This window comes from Vicugna pacos, chromosome 2 (genome assembly GCF_048564905.1).
Source record: "Vicugna pacos chromosome 2, VicPac4, whole genome shotgun sequence".
In the NCBI taxonomy this organism is placed as follows: Eukaryota; Metazoa; Chordata; class Mammalia; order Artiodactyla; family Camelidae; genus Vicugna; species Vicugna pacos.
In genome coordinates, this window is record NC_132988.1 from 13,793,460 (window position 1) to 13,805,714 (window position 12,255).

Consider the following 12,255-nt stretch of genomic DNA (forward strand, 5'->3'; position numbering starts at 1 on the left):
GATTATGCTATCTTGAAAGCTCAAAATTCTAACAGTTTTTAGATCCACTCCCTACCAAACACCCTTTCACCACAAATATCTATTTTCCTTTATAAATTTACACTTCCCTTCTTATTTGTAGATCCGTAACACATGTTTATATATCTCATAGCACCTAGCTCTGTGCTGAGTTCCGGTGGTCACTCATTGAATATTTGTTGATTAATCACCTGGACTGATCATTATTCTACTTTGATTTGCTCCTGGACTGGGAAACCCAACACAAAAGAGCATCTTGCTGGCCTGACTTGATATCGCTCTCTGGAGATACAAGAACTTAACTTATCAGAGAGTGAGTCTTTTGATAATTGGATGATAGATCCCCAACTATTTATTTTAGCTCAAAATACTAGAAGGAAAAATAATGATAGCAGCCATGGCTAAGCATGACTGTAGACACCGTGGGACTTACAATGAAAGACTGACAGCCTCCGAGCTGCTGCGATGTAAAAAAAAAAAAAAAAAAAAGACGTGGCAGGGTGACCGAGGGACGTTTACCAGTCCAGTCTTGTGTCATTTCTATCTTTTTTTCCTTTTGCCAACAACAAAAATGATCACCTGTTAGCCCGAATGAATGAATGGACCTCTTTTCAATTCCCAACTCAAAGCAAGAGAGTTATTTGGAAGACTTGATAGAATCTAATACATTATGTCGATGCAGGAAGGAGGCTCTGAAATGGAGTCTTTAGGGCTGTATAATTCTGCATGTATTTGAATAATTCAAACTGGTGTGCCCCCTCCCCCAGCCATCCTTTTATTCTCCGCACACTGCAGACATTAACAACACGAAGCCATCGCACATTTGCGCACTTTCTGAAACAATTGAGCTAATTGTGAACTTGCCAACTCCTAACAAAAATGCTAGTGTGTGTTGCTCCGCAGTCGTGCCCAGTTCTATGAGGAGATAACAACACTGTTGTCTCCCTCGGCCAGGGCTCCCAGATGGGTCACTCGGCTGAGGCAGAACTGGGCTGTGCTCTTGGCAGATGGGTTGGAAAGTTGGCTGACTTGTTCAGAAACCTGACATCCTGGACATCTCCAGCCTCCACAGACAGAATTGACACAGTTCAATCTCAGTCTCATCTCATCAGTAATTTTCCTTGGAAAAGTTTTTTTTTCACTGTGTAGCTCTCTTTCATTCTGTTTCTATGATGACTGTATGTTTGCATGTCATATATATAATATATGTTATGTATTATATATAAATCTTTTAAAGTCTGTTATATAAATATATATAGAGAGAGAGACAGAGACAGAAACAGAAACGGAGAGGGCAGCGTCTCTCAGCCTCAATGCTATTAATGTTTGGGGCTAAATAATTCTTTGTTTTGGGGACTGTCCTGTCACGACAACCAAAATGTCTCCAGACATCGCCAAATGTTCCCTGGCAGGAGAACTGTCCCTGGTTGAGAAGCACTGATATAGAGTAATGCTGAGCGAATTATTTGAATTAAGGTCTTAATGGAATACACGTGCAGACGCACAATCCAAGGCAATGTACAACCACATAAAAATTCATTAGAACTGAAATATTTCCAACTGAGAGTCATTTTTATTTCAAGAAATGTAAAATACAGCATAATGAGAGTATTAAAAAAATCGAATGGACCCTTAAATTTTGTTGCAATTTGTCATTTTTAATCAAGCCTATTTGATATACTCAGCTTTTATTCAAAACATCTGAATAAGGAAGAAAAAAGTTTCTTACGCTGCCTGTCTCTCCTACTGGGCCCTACTAGGAGTTTGCACTGTAGACCCAGATCCTGTCCTAAGGACTTAAACACATTTTCTAATGAAGGGGTTCATGCAGCATAGTATCTGGTCCATAAATGTTAGTTTTCAGTAACTCTGAATGATTATTATTATCTTATTTAATCCTCATAACATACCTTCGAGGTATAAATTATTATTCCTGTTTTACAGACAAGGCTCAGAGAACAGAGGAACTTCCACAAGGTCACACAATCAGAACACGTCAGAACTACCTCTAGAACTCAGATCTTTCTGGCCTCGACTATGTTTTAACCTTTTTTTTTTTAACTCCCATATTAAGGGACCCAAAGCCAGGAGAAGAAATAAGTTATCCATAATCCCAGAGGGGGAAAAAGTCCCAGAAAGATGGCTTTGGTTACCCCACTGGGGTTGCTGTGAAGGAATGATGATGGCTGTGACATGAGGTCCCTTCTCACTCACAGTTGTGGGGATGTCATCCCATCTCTGCTCCTTTGAAGAGCTCCTCCTCTGTATGCCGACTGAAAGTCCATTAAGACACCTAAGTGCAGCCCAATCACTTCCAAGTCAGATTTTGACCCATGAGGGTAATAGAGGAGGACCCAGGACAGATGTCAGAGAGGCTGGGAACAGTGGGGTCACAGGGTAGGCAAAGGGAGATAAGGATCAGAAGGCAAGGTCCGAGGAGAATAAGGCTGGGGGGGGAGGTAAAAGTGTGTGGCCCAAACTAGGCAGAGAGGGGCATGCTCACAGGGTAAAGAGGCAAGGGAAAAGGCGTGTCTCTAATAGTGTTAAGTTTACACTATTGTTTCAAAGAATCTGTTTGCTAGGGCTGCCAATGTACCACAGACTGGGAGGCTTTAATGACAGAAATTTATTTCCTGACTATTTTGAAGACTAGAAGCCCGAGTTCAAGATGTCGGCAGAGTTGGTTCCTTCTCTGGACCACGAGGAAGAATCTGTTCCATGCTGTCCCCCAGCTGCCGGTGGTTTGTGGCCAGCCTTTGGTGCTCCTTGGCATGTAGAACCATCACCCCATCTCTGCCTTCATCTTCACATGATGTTACCCCTATGCATAGGTCTGCCTCCAGATTTCCTCTTCTTACAAGGACACTGGTCATATTGGATGAGAGTTCACCCTAAAGAACTCATCTTAACTTGATTACCTCAGTAAAAACCGTCTCTCCAAATAAGGTCATGTTCTGAGATATTGGGTCTTAGAACAACATACGAATTTTGCAAAGGTACAACTCAGTCTGTAACAGGAGCCAAGTAACATTGGATGCTTAAGAATGAGCAATGCAACTCTCCCCCACTCTTCCCTCTTCATCTCTGACCCAGCAAGAGGGACACCAGCTCCAGGTTCAGAGGCTGGAGGAGCTACCACTGGCAGCAGCTAGTGAGTCACGTTCAAGCTACTGCCTCATCTCCAGGGAAGACCTCACAAATGCTACTGTGGGTGTCTTTAAAGTGTCAGCTTAGCTCTTAGATATTGAAATTTCTATTCTGAACTAAGGAAGTTAAAAAAAAAGGTCTTTCAAGATAAAACAGATATTAGAGGTAAAAAAGGACCACCTTTTAAATTAAACAATTTGAAGGACCATGTGTCAGTGACCCAGAAGTAATTAAGACATCATTAAGGTACTCTGAAGTGTAGGGACAGAGTTAATTCATACTCAGTAGAGCAGAACCCAATCATAAATTTCAGCCCTTGGAGCTTGAATCAGGAAATTCTCAGAGTTCCAGCCAGAATCAACTGAGCATCTAGAAGAGACATTTGGCTTTTGCAAAGCAACTGTCGTCTTTGTCTTATGCTCGTCTCCAATCCTTCTGGACACTCTTCAGCCCCATGTTGAGTTGATCATGGTGCCCTAGCCCCATTCCCACCACCCACCCCATTTCAGGATTAGCCCCAGATGCACACAGGAATCCAGCCAAGTCATTTCCAGCCCTAACCTAGAATTTTCTACTGGAGCTGTGGGGAAGAATCTCACTCTTGTCTGTTGGGTGAATCCAGGGCTGTCAGAAGCCACGCTCCCCACCAGGAGGGGGAATGACATGAAGGATAAACAGGCGTCCTGGTGGCCTTGAGCCCAGTTATAATCTCCAAGAATCCAGAGTTGCTTGGTTCTGACTTTCCTTTTTTTTAATTAAAAACAAACTTTTAATAATATCTTTATTAAAGCACCTACTGTATAGCACAGGGAATTATATTCAATTTCTTGTAATAATATATAGTGGGAAAGAATCTGAAAAAAATATATATATGTGTATGTGTAACTGAATCACTTTGCTGTGCACCTGAAACTAACATTGTCAATCAACTACATTTCAATTAAAAAATAATAATAATAATACTAGCTTTACTGAGATATAATTCACATACCATAAAATTCACTCACTTAGAATGTACAGTTCAATGGTTTTTAGTATATTCTGAAGGTTGTGCAAACTTTACCACTGTCTAACTTTGGAACATTTTCATCACCCCCAAAAGAGACCCCGTACCCGCTAGCATGCACTTCCCATGACCCCTCCCCCAGTCCCAGGCAGTCACCAGTCTGCTTACTGGCTCTGTGAATTTTGCCTTTTCTAGACAGTCTCACTCTACTCTCACACTGTTTTAAAATTGTTTTGGGGTCTGTCTCCCCAGCCAAGGCAGGAGCTGTCCCAGGAGGGTACTAAGGGTACCAGCCAGGCACTAGGGAATAAAATTCCCTAGCAGGGGGCCCTCGCCTCTCTCCCATAATTTGGGAGTAGATGATCTAAGCAAATTTCTTAGCTTGGAACTCCTAGTGGATTCATGCCCAGAAGGTAGTGAACTTTTTTGGTGTGTGTGGTAAAATATATATAACATAAAAGTTATAATTTTAGACATTTTTATGAATACAGTTGAGTGGTATTAAATACAATCACATTTTTGTGCAATCCTTACTACCATCCATCTCCAGAACATTTTCATCTTCCCCAGTTGAAACTCTGCACACATTGAGCAATAACTCTCCACTCCCATCCTGCCCCATTCCCCTACCCCTGGTAGCCTCTCCCCTACTTTCCGTCTCCTCTAGATACTTTATAAAAGTGGAGTCATACAATACTTGTCCTTTTGTGACTGATTTATTTCACTTAGCAGAACGTTTTAAAGGTTCACCAATATTGTGGCATTGTCCGTACTTCATGTTTCCTCCCCAAACTGTTTCTATTATGGCAAAATATATGTAACATAAAATTTACCATCTTAACTATTTTTAAGTGTACAGCTCACTAGTATTAAATACATTCATAATGTTGTGCCACCATTGCCACCACTCATTTCCAGAACTCTTTTCATCTTGTAAAACTGAAATTGAACACCCACTAAACAATAACTCCACATTCCTTCCTTCCTCCCAGACTTGGGCAACCAACATTCTGCCTTCTGTGTCTATGACTTGGACTAATCTGTATACTCTCCATAGACTATATGATGACCAAATATTCTCTATAAGTGGAAATGCACAGTATTTATCTTTTGTGACTGGTTTATTTTATTTAATATAAAATGTCCTCAGGGTTCATCCATGTTGCAGCAAATGTCAGAATCTCCTTCCTTTTTAAGGCTGAATAATATTCCATTATGTGTGTATACCAAATTTTTGCCTGTTCATTCATCCATCGATGAACAGTTAGGTTGCTTCCACCTTTGGGCTATTATGAATAATGCTGCTATGACCATGGGGATACAAATCTCTCTTTGAGACCCTGCCTTCAAGGTATAGATATATACCAAGAAGTGGAATCGCTGGATCATATGGTAATTCAATTCTTTATTTGTAAGGAACCATCATATTGCTTTTGATAGTGACTGCACCATTTTTCATTCCTACATTCCCACGCACAAGGGTTCCAATTTCTCCACATCCCCACAAGCACTTGCTTTCTGTTTGTTTGATAATAGCCACCTAATAGGCGTGAAGTGGATCCCACTGTAGTTCGATTTGCATTTTCCTAATGGCTAATAATATTGAGCGTTTTTCCATGTGCTTATTGGCCATTTGAATATTTTCTTTGGAGAAATATCTGTTCAAGTCCTTTGCCTATTTTTTAATCAGATTGATTACTTTTCTTGTTGTTAAGTTGTAGGTATTCTCTATATAGTCTGGATTTTAATCCCTTATCAGTGATATGATTTGTAGACATTTTCTCATAAAGTGAATCTCCTGTAGACAGCATAGAATTGGATCATTCTGCCAGTTTCTGTCTTTTAACTGGAAAATTTAAGCTATCAAAGTAATTATTGACAAGGAGAGAATTACTTATGTCATCTTGCTGTTATTTTCCACATGTTATTTCTCTTTTGCCCTCATTTCCTACATTTTTTTGTCATTAAACCTTTTAATTGGTTCTCATTTCCTTTTCTGTACATTCTATCGCTATTTCTTTGTGGTTATCATGGAGATTATATTAAACATGTCAAACTTACAACAATCTAAACTGAATTTATACTGGCTTAACTTCAGCAATAAACAAAACTATGCCCTTTTACAGCTTCATCCTGACCCCTTTCAATTGTTGATATCATAAAAGTGCCTCTTTATATATTGTATACATAAAACATGAATTAATAATCCCTTTACATGCATTAGTATTCTAAATTATGTAGAAAACAAAAGGTGGAGTTACAAGCCAAAATTAAAATAATATTGGCTTTTAGACTAATAATTATTTTTGTTTATGTGTTAGTCTCTTACGTCATGTAGAAAACAAAAAGTGGAGTGACAGACAGTTGTTATAATAATACTAGCTTTTATAATTGCCCCTGAGTTTACCTTGACTGACAGCTATATAGTTTCATACAGCTGCAAATTGTTGTCTAGTGTCCTTTCATATCAACCCCCAAGACTCCCTTTAGCATTTCTTTCTAGGAAAATCTAATGGTAATTAACTCCCTGGGTTTTTGTTTATCAGGGAATGTCTTAATTTCTCCCCAACTTTTGAAGGACAGTTTTGCCAGATGTAGGACTCGTGGTTGACAGGGTTTTTTTGTTTTTTGTTTTTTTTTTACTTTTGGTGCTCTGAATATATCAGCTTATTATCTTCTGGTCATCAAAGTTTCTGATGAGAAATGGTCTTGTTGAAGATTCCCTATAAGTAATTAGTTGCTTCTCTCTTGCTACTTTTAAGATTCTTTGTCTTTGAAAAGTTTGATCATTGGTATGTCTACGTGTGAGTCACTCTGAGTTCACCCTGAAGTTCATTGAACTTCTTGGATGTCTATATTCATGTCTTTCATTAAATTTGCGAAGTTTTCAGTCATCATTTTGTCAAATATTCTCTCTGCTCCTTTTTCTCTCTCTTCTCATTTTAAGGAGAAGCCCCGCGGAATGATGGTTTGCTGTGTGGTCCTTCATCTTCTCGGCACTCACTGTGCTTCCGTTTACAGACATTAGACATTTTCTCTGGTCACAAGTGCCATCCAAGTGTGAATAAATAAGTGTACTCTCTTTTCAGCCCCCCACCTCTGCCCCGTGTTCCTCTAAATAGAAAAGGTGCTGGATGTCTCTTCAGAGCCTCTGTGGCCACAGTTCTCCCACCTGGGGCTTAAAGCAGACTGCAGCTCGATCTTCTGAAATCCGTTCTGGAACTACCTTTTAAGACTCTCTCAGTGTGTACGTTGGTCTGCTTGACGGTGTCTCATAGGTCCCTCATGCTCTATTCATTTTTCTTTATTTTTTTTTTCCTTTCTTTTCCTCAGATGCAATAGTTTCCCTTGTACTCTCTTCAGGTTCACTGATGCTTTCTTCGGCTGGTCCATTTTGCCTTTGAATCCCTCTAGTGAAGTTTTTATTTCAGTTACTGCATTTTTCCATTTCAAAATTTCTTTTTGGTTTCTTTTTAGGTTCTGCATCTCTTTTAAAATTTCCATTCTGTTCATAGAACTACTTCTTGACTTTCTCCACATCTTCCTTTAGTTCTTTGAGCATCTTTAAGATAGTTGTTTTGAAGTCTCCTCAGGTCTTTTTCAGCAACAATTTATGTTAATTAATTTTTCCTTTAAACGGGCCTTACTTCCTTGTTTCTTTGTGTGCCTCATGATGTTTTGTTGAAAATTGGACATTTGAATTTGTTATGTGTTAACTCTGGAAATTAGATTCTCCTCATTCCCCAGAGTTTACTGGGTGTTTTGTTTTTGTTTTTGTTTTTAAATTGTTGTAGGCTATCTCCATGCCAAGGATCAGCCTGAGGTGTAAACATAAGGTCGTCTCAGGTGTTTTCTGAGGCCTACACCTTTCCATGAGTATGTGCACTGACTGTCTAACTTCCCTCAAATAAGCAGTTGCTCTTGAATTCCCTATCATTTAATGTCTTGCTCCTCAAAAGGGGAAAAGAGAAAAATGAAGGGGGAAGGGCACTAGCTTTTTAAGCTCCCTACAAGACACTTCAGTTAGAGAGGGACTTGCAACAACTGGGGGAGCTGAAAAAACAATGGCCACCCACCGCTTTGTTTACACCTCTGAGATGAGACAGAGCATTAGCAATCAAAGCACAGATCCTTGATATTTCAAGGACAAGGTCCTTTTTGACCACCCTGGCTCCAGAAGCTATGTGAAAACTGCTCCAAGAACACATGCATAGCTAGGCAGTTGTACCATGGAACTAGAAGTGGGGGATGGGTAGCTGCCACGGTGCTAAGATCTGAGACTGACCACAATTTACCATCCAAACTTTCTCTATAACTTGCAAGCCTTCAATAGGCCCCAGAGTTCCAAAATATCTACAGCAGTCAGATTCTATCAGTGCAATTATTGTCTAAGTGGGGAAACTGATTCCTGGTGCTCCCTACTCTGCCATCTTCCCAGAATCCTCTGTTGGTCCTGGCTTTTCTTTCAGCCAGTATCTATCCAATAAATCTAATGCTGAGACTAAGCTGGGTTTGGCATTCTGTCACTTACAACCAATAGAATCCTGAAAAATACACTTGGATTCTGTTCTAGTACTATAGAAAATATATTTCCCACAGTAGAATATAGTTCTGCATGGCTAATAGTAACTGAGGGTTTAATAAGTGCCAGGTTCTGTTAATTCAAACTGAAAGTTTCCATGCTACTTTTGCTAACATTTCACTGACCCCATGATCAAGTATATCATAACTAGGAGGGGGATAACCCACCATATTCCCAGGCTGTGGTTATCTGTCTCAGCTGAGGTCTGCCCTAGGACACTAGCAATGATAATGATAGGATCTGGGGCAATGAAAGGGCAGCTCAGAGAATGAGTTACCATGTAAAAACCTCAGAAACCACCTCAGCATTTGAAGCTTAATTATAGAGTGAAAAAATTTCAACACCTTGGTAGGCTTGTCAGAAAGATTTACTCACCTTTTTATCTAGGGCTAGGTTGGCAGTTCTCTGCGCTCATGGAAATTAGCCCTGCCCTAACATAGAGCAAGTCACCACACGTTCCATAACTCCTCTGGAATAGAGGGTAATCACCTAAGCCTGACAAATACCCTACACAATCTCACTCAACCTCTCCTTACATCTTAATTTCTACCTTACTCTGCTGTTTCCTGATTTGCTTCAGCCTTGGGGAACTATTATCAGTTTCCTTTTCATGCCTTGCAAGGTCCCATCTCTGCTTCCTTGATCATGCCATGCCTTCTGCTGGTCCTCTTACCCTTGGAGGTCAGCTCAGATGCTTTCCTACGAGCACAACCAGAAGTGACTTACTGATCCTTGAGGTCCTAGGGCTCCTTGGTTGTGCCTCTCCTCTGGTGATCCTTTGCTTATCATGTGGCTCTTGTGAGGGCATCCTCTCCTCCTTGACCATGTACTGTCTTAGACTAGAGACTATAGCTTTATATTATTCACATTACCTAAAAGAATTTACAGTAAATTTTTGTCAAATGAATGAATAAACAAAGGAATGTTTCTTGGCACTCAAGGCTCTCCATTATCTAGCCTAACTCTGTTAATCCATTTTCTTTTGACTCTTTCTAAATATGGCTCTTGTAGGTCATTCCTGCCACTGTTCCCTGGGTATACTCTGTCAGCTTGAAGTTTTTGCTCATATCAATTCTTCATGCACCTTTTCATTTATTCAATCATATATCCATTCATACATTTATTCACTCATTCACTCACTCATTCATCCTATCACTAAAATGTTCACTGAGCATCTGTTGATTGTGCAGAGGGACCAAGGACACAAAAATGTCCAGGACTGGCTCCTCATCTTGCAATATGGTAGGAGAGACAGGTGTGTAAGTTGAGCATTATAGATACCATGAAGTATGGTAGGGATGTAAGAGAGGTACATACACAATAAATGTGGAGATGGAGGAGGGAGTGGTTAACTCTACCTGGAACGTAGGGGACTATGTTCAGGAGAACTTCACAGAGGAGTATCATCTAGAAGGTTGTTAAAAGTGGACTCTCAGTGAAGGGTGGTGGGCTGTCCTGGGTGTGACACTTCCAGACCCCTGTGACACCCTTGCCCCAACTGAGATTCTGGAGCCTGAATTTGGGTCTTTCCTCAGAATGGGATTAGGAGTCTAAGACCCACTCAGAGTTACTTTTGGGGGGGGCTAATTTGCAACCCCCTCCAATTGGTTAATAAATTATTTCTTTAGATAAGCAAAATTTCCAATTCTTTTCTAGACAAATCACACACTTGGTCTGTGACCTTTTTGGGCTCTTTAAAGTACCTGTGTCCAGTGTCATCAGATTTTTCTTTATTGTATTAGTCAAATTCTAGAGTTCAAGGGGTGACTCACTGGCACACCCCACGTTTAACTGCTTTATGTGAAAGTTCCTCCCCCTTTACTAGGCTGTAAACTCCATGAAGGTGAGCTTTGTCCTCCCTAGCACAACACCACTTGTGTGAGGCCCATGGTGAGGGGTCAGTGCCTCACCTCTTGAAAAAATAAACTCTATTCTCTCTTCTTTCCCAAGGTAGTTCTCATTTCTCTCCATTCCTCTCCTCCTCCAACTCTTTATCCGCTGACCCTTATTTTCCTACCTCCTGCAGTAAATTGCCCTCTGGCCCTGGGGAGCAATCTGCTTATCTAGGAAATGCAAAATGTTTTCAGGAAAGTATAGAGCCTTTCCATAGCGGGAGGATATTTGAATGTAGAACAGGATTAGACAAAGATTTGAACTAGCTGATCTTTAGCATTTCTTCCCCCATTGAGATTTTACAATTCTGTCTTAAGGTACTGCTTCTAAGGTTCAAGTAGCTTGTTTGCCACAGTTCTTGTGGTACTGATTTTTTTCAGGTGTTGTTATTGCAAGAGGTTGGACAGGGGGAGGGATTTTCAATATAAACCATACCTTTAAACTGAGATTAGGAAGTTACTAGCTGGTAAAGCATGTTCATTGTGTTAGTCATTAATAAATTTACAAAAAAAATTTTCAATCACACAGTGATAAGTCAAAGAAAACATAGTTCAAGGCTATTTAGAGGAACTAGTGTGTGTAACAATACTTTGTAAACTCTGAATACTATGCAAAGATAAGATCTTATTTTTAATGTTATTAATACTTGTAGCAAAACAGCAGAAAACACATTCTTTTCAAATGCATATGGAACATCCCCAAGATAGATCACATGCTGGGCACAAAATAAGTCTCAATAAATTTAAGATTGAAATCATATCAAGAATTTTTTCTGACCATAGAACCATGAGACTAGAAATCAACAAAAGATTATAAAAGATTCCTACAAACAACTGTATGCCAATAAAATGGACAAGCTAGAAAAATGGACAAATTCCTAGAGATGTACAATCTTCCAAAACTGAATCAGGAAGAAATAGAAAATATAAACAGACCAATTATCCGTAATGAAATAGAATCAATAATAAAAAAAAAAAACAGAAAGAGAAAGAAAAAGAAAGAAAGAAAAGAAAAAGAAAAAATAAAAACAAAAAACCCTCCCCTAAAACAAAAAGTCCAGGACCAGAGAACTTCACATGTGAATCCTACAAAACATTTAAAGACGGCTTAACATCTATTCTTCTCAAACTATTCCAAAAAAAAGTTGTACAGGATGGATTGCTTCTGAACTCATTCTACAAGGCCAGCATCACCCTGATAAGAAAACTAGTCAAAGACACTACAAAAAAAGAAAAAACATTACAGGCCATTATCATTTAATATAGATGCAAAAATTCTAAACAAAATATTAACAAACCAAATTTAACAATACATTAAAAAAGATCATAAACCATGATCAAGTGGGATTTATCCCAGGGATGCAAGGATGTTTCAATATCTGCAAATCGATCAACATGATATACTACTTTAACAAATTGAGGAATAAAAATCATATGATCATAGATGCAGAAAAAGCTTTTGACAACATTCAACATCCATTTATTTTAAAAATCCTCAATAAAATGGGTAGAGGGAAAGTACCTCATCATATTAAAGGCCATATATGACAAATCTACAGCTAACATCATACTCAGTGGTGGAAAGCTGAAAGCATTTTCTCTAAGATCAG